Raw genomic sequence first — 18952 nt, forward strand, 5'->3', positions numbered from 1 at the left:
TTCTTCTACTTCTTCTTCTTCTTCTTCTTCTTCTTCTTCTTCTTCTTCTTCTTCTTCTTCTTCTTCTTCTTCTTCTTCTTCTTCTTCTTCTTCTTCTTCTTTTTCTTCTTTTTCTTCTTCTTCTTCTTCTTCTTCTTCTTCTTCTTCTCCTCTTTATTCTTCCTCCTCTTCCTCTTCTTCCTCTTCCTCCGCCCCCTCTTCCTCCTCTTTTCCTCTTTGTCTTCTTCCTCCTCCTCCCTTTTCTTCCTCCTCTTCTTCTCCTCCTTCTCCTTCTTCTTCCTCTTCTTGCTCTTCTTCCTCTTCCTCTTCTTCCCCTTCCTCTTCTTCCTCTTCTTCTCTTCTTCCTCCTCCTTCTCCTCCTCTTCTGCTGCTGCGTCTTCTTCTTCTTCTTCCTTCTTCTTTTTTCTTTCTTCTTTCTTCTTCTTTCTTCTTCTTCATCCTGGGAGTGGAACTCATGGCCTGAGCACTGTCTCAGTGGTTATTCTACCATATCTATGTTTATTTTGTATATGTGCACCAGGGTTTTGTGTGTGTGTGTGTGTGTGTGTGTGTGTGTGTGTGTGTGTGTGTCAGTATTGCCTTTTGAACTTAACTTTTTTTTTAACTTTTAGTGTAAAGAGGCAGTACTGTGACACTGTGTGCCTCCCACTGCATCCCACCAGGTAATTTAGATCACTTGAGGATGACCAAATTTGCCAGTTTATCTACTGTAAAATTCTCCTCTCACTTTGTGACTGAGTGATGTGTGGGGAAACACATGAGGCTGTGGAAATATCCCATTCCTCACACTACTGACAGTTTACTTATGTATTTACATATTTATTCATGTCTGAATTGGCTAAGGGATTCCTGTTGTTTTCATTGGGTTGTAATTCCACTCCTGTCATGGTTTGATGTGCAAATGGTTCCAGACTTGGCCAGTGGGAGCCCCTTCTAACAGACTTTTATTAGTGCTTGCCAGTCCTGGGGCTTGAACTCAGCACCTGGGCACAGTCCCTGAGCTTCTTTTGCTTAAGGCTAGCACTTTACCTCTTGAGCACAGTGCTACTTCCAGCTTTTTCTCATTATGTGGCACTGAAGAATCGAACCAAGGTTGTCATGCATGCTAGGCAAGCACTCTACCCCTAAGCTCTCCTTAGTGCTTTTGTTGTTCACTCATAGATTTATTAACATAGATCTTTTTTTTAGTTCCTTCCATCCTCTGGCTTTTGAATCAACTATTATCCTAGGAGCTGTAGCTGAATGACATTTAGAAACCAACATCTGAGAATTAGGTGTGTTCTTTGCTTTTGAGACATGACTGTTTCTAGACCCTTTTGGTGAAGAGAACTGGAGACTACATGTAACGCATATATAAAATATATATGCATGTATATGGGTGTGCATTAGTACATACAACTCCATATATGTATATTTACACATACACACGCTTAAATTTATATTAATTTCCTTTAGTAGTACAGAAATGTAAACTCAGAGCCTCTTTCTTGCTTGGCTAGTGTCCAACTAATTGAGCCCCCCCTTTAAGCCCTGCTTTTTGCTGGTTATTTTGGAGGTGAAATCTAATAAACTTTCCTGCCTAGACTGGTCTCAAACTGTAGTGTCCAAGCTCTTAGCCTCCTGAATTTCTCAACTTCTGATTAGATATTTGTGTACCAATGTATGTACATACATAGATGGATATATATATATATATATATATATATATATATTCGCAGTCATGAGTTCACACTGATGCCTCCAACTGCTGTCTCACCTCAACAAGTTCTTTCAGTTTTTTTTCCTTTTCCATATTTGTAACTGCTAAGGAACCCATTAGTTATTATTACCCTTGATAGGAATACTTACTGAGTCATTCATTCTATTTGTAAACAATCTCCTGTGATTGCCTGTGATGTTGTAAAATAATATATCTGACCTTTTCCCCGTGGTTTCCGACACAGAAATCCAAAAACTCTCATGCCTTCCTGAGTAAGGGGGTGGTAGGAGTATCTTTTGTTCTACTATTTGGTCATTGACCCTGGTTCTTCAATCAGTGCTAGTAAGACCTTAGTAATTTCCTGAGTTTTAATAGCATCTACCCAGAACTATGAAATCCTTAGTAATTTCCTATTACAGAGCATATTTTATTTTTATTTTATTTGTTATTATTTTTTGGGTGGTCCAGTCGTGGGGCCTGAACTCTGGGCCTGGGTGCTGTCCCTCAGCTCTTCAGTTCAAGGCTAGCCAGAGCATGTTTTATTCTAAGAGGTGTAACCCTTGGTGTACTCCTGGGTAGCTTCAGGTTGGGAGATGATCTTTTTTTTTTTTTTTTTTGGGTCCGGTCCCGGTCATGGGGCCTGAACTCTGGGCCTGGGAGCTGTCCCTCAGCTCTTCAGCTCAAGGCTCTACCACTTAAGCCACAGCGCCACTTCCGGCTTTTTTCTTTTTGCTTATGTGGTGGTGAGGAATCGAACCCAGTGCCTCGAGCATGCAAGGCAAGTGCTCTACCACTGAGCCACCTTCCCAGCCCAGAGATGATCTTTTAAAGATGGACTGTAATCCCAGCAGTTAGAAGGCTAATGCAGAAGGGTCTTGAGTTCAAGGCAAGCCTGGTCTACAGTAAGACCGTTTTAAAAAATCAGTTTTAATAGGGACAATATTTTTGGATTCACTCCTAATTATCTTTTTGGTTTCACTATATTTTGTCATGTCTATAAAATTTGCCAAGTGATTCAAACCTGCCTGATCAACCCTGTCTGTCTCTGTCTCTCTGTTTCTCTCACTGGCCAATATCCTTGTGTTTCCCACATGGCTGCCATGGTAGTTGTAGCAGCGCCCTCCCATGTGCCTAGTGTTCGGTAATGGTCCTCTAGGTCTTATGGAAGAGTAGTAGAGTCCCCCAAGCTCTCACAGAGATTGGATTCTTGGACCATTTACCAGTCCCTTACACACTAGTTCACTCATTTCAGGAGGCATGACTAGCACTGTGAGCTTCTGTGTGCCCAGCAGGCCTGGCAGAGTCCTCCGTGTATCACAGCCAGGCCGAGTGCCTGGTGCTACGGGATTCTACAGCTGGGATTTGGGTCAAAACACATCTGACACTGAGCTGGCTGAAAGCTAAGTGGAAAGGTGGCCTCAAGCTGTCTTTACCTTCAGGGGTGGTGGGGGTTGCAGCCTGATTATATACTACACTGACAGCCCTTCACCTTTGTCCTTTCAGGTATTTTTGTCCCAAATGCTACAGCAGGTAATCATCTTACCTTCCATATATGTTTCCTATCTGCTTATATAGTTATTTGTTTTATTTACGTTTGAGCTGAAGCCCATAGATCTGATAGTCAGAAGGCATCCTGGACTCTGCTTCTCCTTCAGTGGTCTTTAGATGACTGGGTCCAACTCCTGAGCACACTAGTTACACTCGCTAGGTTGGAGCATAAGGAAAAGTCTTCACTGGGAAATAAGAGGGAACTGTCTCCATGCACCATGTCAATGGGGTCTGCCCCACTTTCCTCCATTTCAATGTCGTTTCGTGTGTGTGCATTTTCTCTATAATCCTCGACTCATTGTTATCCCAACATAAAACCATCATCCAGGAGGACCTGATTTCACATTTATTTGCTCACAGTGGTAAAAGATAAAGCATATATTTGAAAGACCCTAATACATACACCCTGAAGTCGTTATTACAACTTCCTCTGTTAGCCCAATTTTTCTCCTCAGGTAAACATAGGGCTGTGAGGGCTGAGTTTCAAATATGATGCAGATGAATTAAAATATTTTCTCTTCCTTTCAGTGAGAGATGAAGAAACATCTGAAGGAGCAGGAGACCTGAGAGAACATGGAGGTATAGTGGTGCCTGTGGATGGACCAGGCCTCTGTGGACTTTGTCTGAAGATGGATCCTGCCTGGGATGACTACCTCTAGACATGAGTGGAGATTCAGTAAGCTTGGATGTGACCCTCCACCATTGGGTTATTTGTGTTGGTTCATCCAGGACCATTAGATTTCCACACAGAGGTCTGATGCTGTCTTGGGTGACAAGTGTGTGATGGGGAGGAGTTGGGCTTAGCTGAACTTTGCTCTGTGTGAATTGAGGTCAGGAAGCTGAGGCTGCAGAGCAGACAGATGAGATTTGTAGCAAGAGGAGGGCTGGGTCTCCTGGTGGACAAGTGGTGCAGTTTAGGGTTATTTGGGAAGAGATCTCCTCTCAAAGAATGAGGTGGGATTCTGGTGAGAGAAGCAATGAGGACTAAAGAGGGTAAAGTATAGGCACCTGGTGAATGATAGGGTTGATACTGATGCTGAATGAGAACTGAGAGGAGGAAGGTCATGAAGGGAGCTGAGGAATCCTGAACTCCTCATGGTCCAGTGTTCAGAGAAGAGGGTGGGAAGGGAGGGAAGTACTGTTAACTTCCATGGTGTTTTTATGCCTTTTATTTTTTTCCTTTTTGTTGTGTGTACATATTTGTGAGAGTGTGTGCTGGTACGAAGGCTTTTTTCTTATTCTCTTTCTGTTTCCTTTTCCTTCACTTTTCTCTTTCACCTTTTCCCATCTTTCTGCCCATATACCATCTCTCTTCCCTCCTCTTCCTCTACCCCATACTGTCTCCTAGTTTACTTTCCTTTGCTTGTTCTTTTCATCTGTCTTCCATTAACTCTCTCTCTTCCTGTTCTTGAATCTGTCTCTAACTCTGTCCATTTCTCTGTCTCTCTTTCTCTGTGTCTCTGTGTCTTCCTTTTTCTTTCTCCTCTCTTTGAGTTTGCATGTTCATGTCTGGTGTTCTACCACTTGAGTCACACCTCCAGGTCTGCATTTTTCTAATTAATTCAAGATGGAGTCTTTCCAGATTGGCTGTAACTGCAATCCATGTGTCAGCTTCTGGGATAGTAAGGATTACAGGGAAGAGCCTCCAGCATCAGGCAGTACGCTTCACTTTGCTAATCTTTTGAGGAACAGGTTGGTTTCTCTGTTGTTACTGTGCTTATCTGAAGGACAGCTATGTCAGTGACACGTTAAAAATGGGTGTAGAAGGGAGGTGTTGTTAGTCTGGTGTGCAGAATGCACAGGGAGAAAAGAACATCTATAGTGCAAGTATATCAACAGCCTTAGAATGTCAGAACATATGTACACTCAAGAATATGTACCCCCCATTTCCTAGTGAAAGAGCAAGCAACTCCCTTTGCATGATGGATTGGCAGCTTACTTCTCTCTTTACCAAGATGTCTCAGAAGCACACAAGCAGTTGGCTACTCAGGAATTCCTCTGGAAATCAGCCTTCTGCAAACACAACATGATGTGCATGTCGAGAGGGAATTAGGAAGCAAAATGTGCTTTTTTTCCTTCTAGTTCAGCTCTCAATGCAAAGCAAGATGGGTCAGAAATGGTCTCTTCCCAGTGAGACAAAGACTACCAGGAGACATGGCCTTGCTGCCTCAAGAGCTGCAGCGGCAGCTTAGAGTAAGGGAGTGGGCTTCAATTCATATCAGTGGGTTTCGCTTAAGAGGCTAGTGTCTTGTAGTCCTAGGGCAGTAGAGAGTGTGCCTCATAGTTGCTGTACTGGGTGGGATTTCAGTGTTGGGTTGCCTTATGGAGACATGGGGGATGGGCAGTATGGCCCCTTTGGGCTGTGGACAGAGCTGTGTGCCAAGCAAAAGGCAAGTGATTTTATGATTCCATGCCAGTCTTGTCTCAAGGGACCAGATGAGCTCATTTTCCAAAATGCAGGTCTACTTTTGACTTTTCAATTGACAGTTTAATGCACATGTGTGCTAGAACACTCCTAAACCTTTGCGAACAGCTGGAGAGTTTTTCCCAGCAGGTGAAGGGGACAGGACCAAAAGTTGGGTCAGAGAATAAGGCTCCCACAGCTTAGCTGGAATGTCACACAGACCATTACCTAGGATTCTAGCCAGCCAGGATACGGGATCAGAGCTGGAGGAAAGACTTGGAAGAACTGAAGAATGAGGAGCCAATGTGGGATGGAAAGGCTTCCCAGAGGAGGAGCAGGTGAGCTGGTGTGTGCACACCATCTCCATGTGTGAGATCGAGATGCATGCATAAGGCTTCAGGTAAAGGGCATGGAAACACAGGAAGGGAGAGAAAGAGGCAAAGGTGAGAGGGGCTGTGGAGATGAGTCATGGGAAAGCAGTGGGAAAGTGCTTTGACCACGTGTGTTGGGACACTTGTTGAATAAGTGTGTGAGTGAATGGGAAGGCCTTCATTCTGTGGACATTTACTGAGTGACCACGGGGTGAGAGACATCATGTTAAAGGTTGATACATTGCTGCAACAGCACAAAAATATCCCTCCTTGTGAGTTTACACTCAAGCATGGAGAATGACAGTACCCAGACTACAAAAGTACTACAGAGAATACATCAGAAGGAAGATGTAAGGCAGAAAGTATGATGAGTGGTGGGAATACCCTGTGTGTGTGTGTGTGTGTGTGTGTGTGTGTGTGTGTGTGTGTGTGTGTGTGTGTGTTCATGCATGTATGTGCAAGCATAGTTGCACAAGGTTGCATTTTTGAGCAGGGTATCATACAGTAGACCTCTTTGGCAAGGGAGGTTAGGTGAAGAATGGGGAAGTGAATAGCTGGGTGTCTGGGGAAGAGCATTCCAGGCAGTAGGAATAGCAGTGGCCTAGTTGTCCTGGGCTGCTGCGGAACAGTGCAAATGCCAGTGTAGCTGCAGTGATGAAGCCTGGGCTCAATGGATAGAGGCAGAACCAGAGAAGGCACAGGAGCCTCTGGGCAGCACAGGCTCTGCACTTCACCAAAAGAGGACTATGAGCATGAGGAGGACTATGTGGTTCTCTTGTCTGCTCTAAAGCCACATTTCTTAGCCTTCACATACGAAAGAGTGTGTCTGATATTGGTGTTTCTGTGCCTGCATTATATCTTGAAGCTTACTGATCTACTGTGCAAGCTATATTGTTGAAATTGTTTTCTTTTTGTTTGCTTGAACTTAGTCTAGGGAACTGTCTCTTAACTCTTTTGTTCAAGGATAGCACTCTACCATTTTGAACCACAGATCTGTTTCTGGTTTTCTGGAGGTTAGAGAAAAGAGTCTCATGGACTTTTCTTCCCAGGCTGACATTGAACTTTGATCTTCAGATCTCAGCCTCCTGAATTGGTAGGATTACAGTGTGAACCTCCAAACCTGGATGTTTTTGTTTTTGTTTTTGTTTTCTTAAAGCTCAATAACATACAACTGAGTGTATATGCTATGTTTTTATTGGTCCAATGATGGACACTTGAATGATGCCCTGTCTTTATTGTGAGTGGTGCTACCATAAATGGAACATGCCTGCAGGCAAAAAGGAAACGCAAAACAAAATAAGTATTCTGTCACTGGAGTCTGATGGCTCATAGAATCTTGCCTTGGTAGGAAATTGCATGAGACTTTCTCTTCAGTAAACCACCAAATAGGTGGGAATGGAGCTGTGGCTCGAAGTAGTTGAGTACTAACCTTGAGCTAAAGAGCTCAAGAGCAGCATCCTGGCCTCAAGTTCAAGCCTCCCAAGTAGCTATGACATCAGACAAGAGCTGCTGATGTTTTGCCAGTATTATTAACTAGTTTAAAATTTGTTGCGAAGGTACAGAATCATGGAATCAAAAGTATTAAAAGCATAAAATCTGTTCACTGTGATTCTTTTTCTAAGTTTTTATTTTATTGTAAAGATGCTGTACAGAGGGGTGACAGTTACATGAGTAAGGTAATGAGTACATTTCTTGTGGAACATTGTTACCCACTCCTTTGTTGTTCTCCCACTATCTCTTCCCTCCGGCACTTCACCCCTGACTCTGAAAGCTATAAAGTTGATTTCCAACATGGTGTCTTGTGAGTACTATTGTTGTAATGGGTCATCCTTTGTCCTTTCAGCATTTGGTTTTGTTTTCCCCTTCCCTTCCCCAAATCTGATAACAAAGAAACAGCAATATGAACAGTGAAAGAAACATCCAAAAAGACTCCTTGTACAAGAATGGGTCCAGGAGTCTTATGTCTCCTTTCCATCCTGCCCATACTAGTCCAGTATGTATACAGTCTTGATTCCTCCCTCTGAGGTATGGCCTGGTCGAATTGGTGGGTCTAGGTTTGGATATGTGCTGCAGGGAGTCTCCTTGGTTTCTCTGTCTCTACTGAGTCATTACTACACTGAGATTTGCATGCATCATCTTGCTGGGTCCTGCCCCTCAGGCATCTTGTTGAGTCCTCTCTCTGCCATATTGGAGCTGGTCCTTGCTGTTATATTTTACCTAGCCAAGCAGGCCTAACTCCTTTATGAAGGAACATGGATGGATGCTCAAGTGCAAAGCTACCTAAGAGAAAAATCTCCTCTTAAGTAGCTACCATATTAGGAAACAAGGGGCAGAGAGAGTGGCAGATTGGCCTTAGCTCCCCAATGTCTCTTCAGACTAACAGCAGTAAACATTGGTGGAAAAATGAGTCTTCATTCCATCTCTCTACATCCAAATTAAGCATATTTCTTCATCAGTCTTTCTCTTACTCTTTCTCATTCTCATCCTCACTCCAACTTCATTCTTCCATGGCCTTTTAGTCCCCATTGCTTCTACCAGCGCCTAATTTTCTTCTTTTCTTCCATCCATTCCTCATTCTTGCTCGTGATTCCCAAAGGTAGGGCTTAAAAATATTCAAGACCTTGGGAAATAGAGAGGTTGATGGCCCCTATATTGAATGAGAAAGAGGGGGAGTAGATAAACCTAAATGCAGTCTTCAGCATGTGGAAACATGGCTCATGTTTTCATTGGCCCAGAATTGTTTCGGAAAGCACGAGAATGTTCTCTCATCCCTTTTTACTTAATTATTGTTGCAAAAGAGAAGTGTAACCTTGGAGATTTGAAGCAAATGAACTTGCAAGGCATAGTCCTAGGTATCACTTCCATCCCATTTGCACAGTTGCCTAGTAGCATGTGAGTGAGTCCCATCCATCTCTGACCCACCTGCATGGTCTGCAACCTCTCTCTTGTGGGAGTCAGACTTGGGTTAGCCACCATGCAAATCCCATTATTAACTGCCTTCTTTGCAAGTGACAATGTTTTAAAAAATGCTCACAGGCCATAAGAGAGCAAGGCATGATTGGGTCTGAGAGATAAAGTGGGCTGAAGCTGTATTACAAAACTGTTATGTAGACAGAGTTGACAACTTCATGCATAGTCACTCTCCCTTGAGGACTGACAGAAACACAGACTCCCATAAACTAGTCTGGCAAAGAAAGCTACGTGGATGTCCAGTGATTCTGACCTTTTATTCTGTAGATGAGACAACTGAAGCTCTGGCAGGAAAGGGGACAGGTCTCATTGGGACAAAATCCAGGTGGTGGTGTCCATGCAGTGATAATACTCCCTTGTCATCCTGGTGTCATCTCTCAGTCTGTCAACATCCAGTTGTTGTGAACTCCTGGGGAGTAGTCTATGAAGAGATAAAAGGGGAAATGCGGTTCTTTGATCAGCTTCTCAGGAAGTGCTGAGACTCATGTCAGGCAAAGTGACATTCTTTTTCTATTGCTGGACTTTTCTGATGTCAATATGCCACCACGCCTGGTACATCTCCAAGTGTACATCTATAGGGAAGAGCATCATTTTCTGTTTTATTTGCCTTACAACACTTCCTCTTGCGTTCTTAAATAGCATCTTTTTGTACAGATCATCCATGAAAACTCTACTTTGGGACTTAGCTATATAATAGATATGTCTTATATTCATGGAGCTGACCAAATCCATCTGCAGTTCACCTTTGTCTTATTAGAAAGAATTTGCATGGATCCAATAAAACATTGTGTGATGTGTTCCTCAGGCAATGGTAGGAATGGACCCACAAGTATGTGGCATCTCCATCCCTTCCATAAACTGCTTTCTCCAACCTTCCATCTTGTCTTGATTCCAGTAGGAATGGTAGGCATCACTGAGGGAGGTATATCGGGCCACTGGACAAGTCAGTAGCACTATATTTTCACAGAACACATTTCCCTGATGTGGTACAAACTCTGTGTGTATCTTTGAGGAAAGGAGTTGTTAGAGGGAAGGCTGGAGCTGGGAGAACACCAATGAGGATTTACGGGTATAATTCAGGAAGGATGTGATGGACTGCTGACACAGTAGCTGGAGGAGAAAAGATGGACAGTGTTCCTTTTATGTGTGCTCAAGGAAGAGATAGCAAGATAATGGTGAAGAACCTGAGGTGTGGTAACAAGGGTTTAAAATTTGGTCTTTACTGAGTCCTCATCCATTCCAAATTAGCTAGTGTGAGGATGCTAATATTTGATCAATATTTTTTATGAAATGTCCCTCTACAGTCTAAACAGTTATTTTACTTAAGTCAAATGATTGGGAAGCTATAAAGAAGCATGTAAGGCCAGGTGCCAGTGACTCATGCCTGTCACCCTAGCTACTCAGGATGCTGAGATCTGAGGATAGCCATTTGAAGCTAGCCTGGGCAGAAAAGTCCCCATGAGATTCTTATCTCCAATTAACCACTAAGAAACTGGAAGTGACACCATACCTCAAGGGGTAGAGTACTCACCTTCAGTAAAAGAAGCTCATAGACAGCGCCCAGGCCCAGAGTTCAAGCCCCAGGACTGGCTAATTGTGTATATATAGTACATGTATATGTGTATATATGTATACACACATGTATACATGTGCACACATATATCTATATAGATACATGTATATAGATATGTATATATAGAGAAACATTAACATATATATAAAAGTGTACAAGAAGCTATGTGCTCATTAATAGGAATTATGTGGAGGAAAAACTTTTTTGGACATTCCAGGTCTTTCTTAGACTATGGTTCCAACATATAATATACCAAGCTGGGTGCTGGTGGCTCATGTCCGTAATCCTAGCTATTCAGGAGGCAGAGATTTGAGGATATAAGTTCAAAGCCAGACTGAGGAGGAAAACCTATGAGACATCTCTAATTAACCAGCAGAAGTCCTGACTGTGGAGCTGTGGTTCAAGTGGTAGAGCATTAGCTTTAAGTAAAAAAGTTCCAGGACAAAGCCCAGGCCCTAAGTTCAAGCCCAAGGACTGGCATGAAAAACCAAACCAAACAACATAGAATAATCATAAGTTCAAGCCCAAGGACTGGCATGAAAAACCAAACCAAACCACATAGAATAATCATAGAGCTGCTATCACAGACAGCTCACCTCTATACTCCATGAGCAGCCGGAAGAAATCTCCAAATTATCAAAGCCACCATATTGGATAATCTCTTTTTTCCCTAAAGAATTCATTTTATGTAATCCAAGACTTCAGTCAAACAATAATCTCACTTTAAGGCTCACTTAAAGTGGGGTATATTCCCAAAGCAATCAGATGGTAAGGTAGCTAGAAAGGATTTCTCTCTCAGTAGTGGGAAGTTAAGAAAGAGTGATACTAGAAGTTCTCTTAATGGTCCTCACTGCTCATGATGTGTGAAAAGAATCACTTGAATTTATGTGTAACAAGGAAAGAGAGTGTTGTTAATTTCTAGAAAGCCAATTAATGAGATTTCTGAACCAGGAGCTGAGCCTGCAATCCCAGCTACTGAGGAGACTGATTATTAAGAGGGACTGTGGTTCAAAGCCAGCCTAAGCAGGAAAGTCTGTGGAAAATTTTTGAGAGTTTTATTTCCAATTAACCACTACAAAGCCAGAAGTGGAGCTGTGGCTTAAGTAGTAGAGGGACAGCCTTGAGTAGAAAAACTAAGGGAGAGTATGAGGCCCTGAGTTGAAGTCATAGTACTGACAAAATAAAGGAAGGGAAGAAGGGAATGAGGGAGGAGAAAGGGAGTTAAGCAAAGGAGGAAAGAAGGAAGGAGAGTAAAATTGAATCACCAATGATAGTTACCCATAGCCATTCAGGAATGTTCTGTGTTGTAATGACTTTTATGTCACTAGAGGGCAGCGTTGAGTTTCCTAATGCAGAAATTACCAGGACAAAATTGTGAGATCCTGTAGAGAGCTTATCAGAACTAGATCCTAATTTTTGCTCCACTAATTGCTCATTACTGCTTTGCATCATTTTGAACTACGTCTATTTAAAATGTGGTTCATATTTATACAGTAGTTACAGGCACAACAACAACAACAAACTTATGAAAATCTCCCCAAGTGGGAAGCTAAATGGCCTTATTGAGTGGGGCATATTCAAACAAGTTTTGTTATTATCTAGAGAAATAGAGGGCAAGCATGATTAAGATTGAGATTGTGTAATATGAATTCGACTTCCATGCATGTCTAAGTGTGATCTTTCATGATAAAGGCTGACTTATGTTCCTCTTGCATATCAGATGTTCCATGGGCATTATTCTAGCATCCTGGCTGGGCAGGGGATGTTTTCTTTGGTCCAAACCACATGAGAGTCAGTTCATTGACATGAACTCCTTACAATGACACAGATCTTGAATGATTCTACTTTTCTATCATCAGTATCTACTATTAAAATGGAATGAGTATGTGAGGTTTTTTTTTTTTTTTTTGCTTGTTTTTGTTTTTTAGTTTAGGCTAGAAACCAGTGGCACACAACTGTAATCCTAGCTACTCAGGAGGCTGAAATCTGAGAATCATGATTCAAAGCCAGCCAGGGCAGAAAAGTCCATGAGACTCTTATCTCCAATTAACCATCAGAAAAGCCAGAAATGACTTTGCTTTTGCTGTGGTTCAAATGGTAGATCATTAACCTTGATCAAGAAAGCTTAGGGACAGCACCCAGGCCCTGAGTTCTAGCCCTAGGATTGGCAGGCACACACAAAAATGTTCAATGTTTTCAGAAGTGGTGATGTGCGACTCAAAGTAGTAGAGCGCTAACCTCAAGCAAAAAGAAGCTCAGGGATAGCACCCAGTTCAACAACAACAAATACCCACACATATACGTTGAAGCCAGTTCAAGATTTTGTCTTCAGATTTATTAGTATGTAACTGTCTCTTCTAGTGCACAGACAGTAAGATCTCTGCTTAGTGTCTTCAAATGTTTTAAGCTGTGAACCCTGGGGCTTCCCACTGTGTGACATTCACATGCAGAGGGAAGGCCCCCCTTTCCTGCAGCTTCCTGTATGTTCCAGCAGCTCAGGCAGGCTCTCCCCCAAACTCCACCCAACCACCCCATGACCTCTCCCCACCACTAGCCTTATTCTTTGAGGTCTCCTGCCTGGGATTTTCTGTATGAGCTCTGTCCAGTCAGAGTCTTGAAGATTAAGCAATGTCTTGGGTAGGGTTATATCCAGAAAAGTTCCTTCTCCCCTAGCCCAACTACTTCTCTCTTTAAAAAAAATCATTTTAGCAATTCAAGGTCTTCATAGGTCATTTGTGGCTTAGTGCTGATGGCTCACACCTATAATCCTAGCTACTCAGAAGGCTGAGGACTAAGGATCTTGATTAAAAGCCAACCCAGGCAGAAAAGCTTATCAGACTTTTTTCTCCAGTTAACCACCAAAAAGCTAGAAATGGAGCTGTGGTAGAGCACCAATCTTGAGTGAAAAACTAAGAGACAGTGCCCAGATCCTGAGTTCAAGCCCAGGTACTGGAACAAAAATGAAAATTTTTTGTCCTCTATTTGGTTCAGTGTTTAAATACTGTCTGTAGGAAGGGTAAATTTCTTAGAATCTTATTATAAATGTTAGAACATCACTCAAGTGATATTCCTAAGTTGTAAGATGAGTTGAACTAAACAGAAATAATGGCTTACAGATACCATGTCTCTGAGACACAGACATTAAATCTAAACTTCTAGCACGTCTTTGTATATTTGAAAAGATACATAGAAAAATAATTTCAGTAGTCTTATTTTCTTCAACTCAACTGATTGCAAGTGTTACTATTCCTACAAATCACCAGTACAACATTAAGATACTTTTCATTATTTTTACATTAAACCTGCAGTATGGATAATGGATTTACAGCAGCCTAATTTAGGTACTAAATCTTAAACAGTTTAAAAGAAATAATGTACTATGAAAACCATAGTTAAGTTCAGTAAAAATCTTTGTATTGCTTCTATTTTAGTTGGGCTTCAACTCAGGGCCTAGGTATTGTCCCTTAGCTCTTTCGCTCAAGGCTAATGTTCTATCACTTTGAAATACAACTCCACTTCTGGTTTTCTGGTTAATTGGGGATAAGAGTTGCATGACTTTCCTGTTCAGACTGGCTGTGAACTACAATCCTCAGATCTCAGCCTCCTGAGTAGCTAGGATTACTAATAGGTATGAGAAACTGGCTCCCACCTGTTTAAAAATTTTAAGGGAAGTGAACAGAAAATAAAATAAAATTCAGTCACATGTTAAATGTCTCCAGCTGCATGTGACTATTGGCTGTCTTAGTGGACATAATAGGCTTGGATGATAAGAAACGATTTTGTTTATTTATTTATTGCTAAGAAAAGAAGCTTTGCTAGAGGACTGTTGTATAATGTTACAGAAATTAAAATCTAATTGGCATGTAATCGCCTTTTAGGAACTGCAAGAAATGAATTATGTCTTTTAATATTTTAATATCTATGGGGCGAAAAAAGTTCTCTATGCGGGAGGCTGAGTATGGGAGAATTGTGATTTGAGGACAACTTGGGCAGTAAAGTACTGTGGACATTAATTCCATGGAGAGCAAGCTGGATGGGGAGGCACACACCTGATGATAGCTAAAAGTAGGCAGATCTTTCCAGGGCACATGCCAGGTTAGAAAGAAACCCAAGGCTTAATAGCAACCAGTGGGAAATCTGGGCAGGCAGGCTGGGTAGGACCATGCCAGCCTAGGAAATACAAGACCCTGAGTTCAAAGTCTATTACAGGAAAAAAAATTCTCCCATTTTACAAAAATCTTTTGCTAACAGCAAAGCCAAATTAGTTTGCATAATGTACCTCATTTGTGTGCAGAATATGTCAACAAATTATTGTTGTTTTAATAGAATGCATTGTTCCTTCTTCTATGAATTTGTCCTTTTGGGAATCATATTTAATAATATTTGTAAAATGTGCAATAATCTCTGTAAAAAGCCCAATGTGAAAGTGTCCCTTTTGTTTTCATAGACTGAATAATTAGAATGATGATGTTGACTCTTTAGAAGGTGATCCTTTGGTATTGTGGTTATAATTGCCTTCACTCTCAAGACAGAAGATTGCTTGTAATGGCTGAGGTAAAATTCCAGCTCAGTGAAATAATTCCCTTCTCATAAATGGTGATTGATTTGATGGAAAATAAAGCTATAAACTCAGAATTTCCTCAACTGCCTCATAGATGGTAATCATACCCTAAAAGTCTTTTCTGATTTTATTTCCATAATTTTAAATCTATGATTTAGTGAGTCATTGAATGATTTTTAGATTTTAGTGTTATATCTAACCAAGTCTACTTATGCCAAATTCCATCATCCTCCAAATAAAGTGGATAATCTTATGAAACACCCACAAGTCAAAGTCGAAGAGTCTAGGATCTTAATGTAGGAAACTGTGACGATGCCCACTGGCTGTGACGTTGCCTTGCATCACCTGGAGAGGGCCCAAATGGTATGCAAATGCAACAGATGTGGTTACACTCACATATGTGGCATCTGGGGCAAACAGAAAGATGAGATATGAATAAAGAAGGAGACTATTCGAGAAAAACACAAAGGTTAGGAGAGAGAAAAGGTAGCAGTAGGGATGGTAATGAGGTGAATGTAATCCGCATATACAAATAGCTTTAACATGTAAATATATGTAAATATTTTACAGGCATATATAATATACATAGTACATACAATGTCATCTAGATTCTATATATCACATAGGCACTATACACCATATAAAATATATATAGCATATGTGTACCATATATAATATATACACTATAGTATAAACAGTATTTATGTATGTATAGTATATACTACATTGAGTATATATTACAGTATATATTGAGTACTTTTTATATTACTGTATATAGTTATACTTACTATTTATACTATATAAAATTACATACTATATATAGTACCTACATAGTGTATATTTCATATACTATATACCAACATACCTTATACATTTATGTGTATATTTTAAACATATAATATGTAATATATAATACAATATAGTATATAATATACTATGTAAGATAATACAGTATAATATATAATAATTTGTAATTATATGCATGATATACATATATATGCATGATATAATGTATTATAATATATAGTGTACATTATGTGTAGTATATATAGTAGCATGCTATTTATAGTGTATAAATATAGTGTATGTAGAGCATATAATACCAAATAAATACTTATATGTAGCATATGTCATATATATAGTATACATTTAGTGTTATATGCTATGGTCTTTTTGTAGCTTTTCTTTTTTTCCAGGGCTGAGGACTGAACCCAGACCATTGTGCACGCCCGGCAGGCACCCTTCGGCTGGGCTAAACCCCCAGCCCCATATGCTATGTATATACTATGTACTCTATTATCCATACGTACACTATATCATATAGATAGTATAATATATAGTACCTGTTAAGTATTTCCACAGTGAATCTACACTAGTACATGGCTAATGCACTGGGCCACAGAGCTCACCAATTCAACAAGTAAAATTCAATGTTGTAGCTGAACAGCATCAGCTAATTCTCCCTTATTTGTATGCAAATGTCTTCCTTCACTCCCTCAACTTTTTTTTTTCCTGTTGTTGGTGGGGCTTGAACTCAGAACCTAGGGGCTGTCCCTGAGCTGTTTTGCTTAAGGATAATGCTCTACCACTTTGAGCCACAGTGCCACTTCCAGTTTTCTGGTGGTATACTGGAGACAAGCATCTCCTAGGGACTTTTCTGCCCCAGCTGGCTTAGACTATGATTAGAAAAGAAAAATATGACTCTCAATTCCAACTCTTTGAGATCTTTGTTAACATTTTTGTATCTATCCTTGTATTAGTTTTTGGTGGTGGTGGTGGTGGTGGTTGTGGTGGTGGTGGTGGTGGTGGTGGTGTGTGTGTGGGGGGGTATGAATGTATGCCTGTGTGCGTGTGCAGGCCTTCCTGTATCCTGGTCTTTGGGCTTGAACTCCAGGTCTGGGCACTGTCCCTAAATTTTTTGCTCAAGGCTAGTGCTCAACCAATTGAACCATAGTGCTACTTTCGGCTTTTTGGTGGTTAATTGGAAAGTCTCTTGGACTTTCCATAACTGGGCTGGCTTCAAACTGTGATCCTCAGGCCTCAGGCTCCTGAGTAGCTAGGATTAGAGGTGAGAGCCACCAGCACCTGGCAACTTCCTAAACTTTATATATATATATATATATATATATATATATAAACATATGTGTAATCTTTAATTATCTTTAAGTAGACACACAAAGGGTTTTCAATTCAGCATGTTAATGAGTACAGTTCATCTTGATCAATGTCACCCCTTCCATTTTTCCCCATCTCTCCCAACCCCCCCTCACTACATGGCACTCTATGTGTGTTTCTGTGTGTGCATGCACGTGTCTGTGTATAATTTATCAAACCATATTTCTATTCCTTAACAGATGGTTCAGTTATTTTTTTCTTTCATCAAAATAGTACACTAAAAAACATTCTCCATGTGTTGTTCAATACTTGCTTCAAAGTTTAGGCACAGATTCTTAGGGCTGAGATGATTGAGAAAACCCAATATGTAATTTTCCCTAAACTAATATGTAACTTCCCCCTCTAAGGCAATTGGACCTCCTAGTATTCCATCCAGGGTTGTAGGAAAGTCTACGTTGGCATAACACCTCCCATGTGTGTTATTTAAATGTTTACAATTCAAATTTCAAAAGATAAAATGTTTTCTTTTTTCTCATTTGAAAAGGAACATAGAGGAACTATCTGCTATGGAAAGCTATCTGCTCCTGAAACAGTAGAAAACCCAAGGAAGACTAGGAGAATCTTGCCAGCTTTGTAGGGGCAAGAAACTTGCTCTCACTCAAGACCCAATGACATAGTGTATCCGGGGAAGAATGGATTCCAGTTTTTCAGATGTTAGAATACCATAAATAAAACAGCCCAGTATTTGCTTATGGACTAAGAATATATTAGCATGTACTTCACAATTATCTAAGAAAAGCTAAATGTGCCTAAATAATTGGGTACTGTATTATTTACAGAGTAGAGACAGGCAATCTACATTCAATACAGATGCATCTTTTTCTTAATGACTATACATAACCATATATAATCGAATTTTTGTTTGTTTTTGGTGCTAGTCGTGAGGCTTAGAAATCAGGGCCTGGGGCATTGCCCCTGAGGTTTTTCTGTGCCCACATATAGCACTCTATCACTTTCGCCACAGCCTCCTCCCCACCCCCCCCCTCCTCCTCCTTCTCCTCTTTCTCCTCCATGGTTTTTTTTTTTTTGGCTAGTTAATTGAAGATAAAAGTCTTTCCTTTAATTGAAGATAAAAGACTTTCCTGTCTGGGCTGGCTTTGAACTGCAATCATCAGATCTCAAACTCCTGAGTAGGTAGAATGCCAGGCATGAGCCACCCATGCTCTAAGATAACAGGAAGTTTTGTTACTGACAGATGCTCTCAGAGGTGAAGATCCAAGATTCTTGGCACCCTGAAGGGAGGAATTGCACAGAGGGCATACCACAAGATAATGTAGCAAAGCAGGGAATTTAATAGAGAAAGAAAATCTACCTTTAAATGAAATAAATAGTGCTCCAGGACCAGGAAACTCTGGGAACTAACATGTAGTTACAATTCAAATTTAAATAGATAAAATGTTTTCTTTTTCCCATTTGAAAAAGGACCATAGGGGAATTATCTGCTACTGACACAGAGTAGGAAATACAAGGAGGACTTTCTGCTTTCTACCACCCAGGGAGTGTGTGAGGAATTCTTAGTAACTATACCAGAGGAGGGGATCATGATTGGGAAGATTTTTTTTAGAAGGGATCTGCTCACGTGTAATATTGGCATCCCATAATGGAAATATATGAATGAGATGCGACCTGTGTGCATTAGGGCTTCGTAGGA

The sequence above is a fragment of the Dipodomys merriami genome, unplaced genomic scaffold, assembly GCF_024711535.1.
Source record: "Dipodomys merriami isolate MVZ:Mamm:240054 unplaced genomic scaffold, mDipMer1.0.p SCAF_181, whole genome shotgun sequence".
Lineage (NCBI taxonomy): Eukaryota > Metazoa > Chordata > Mammalia > Rodentia > Heteromyidae > Dipodomys > Dipodomys merriami.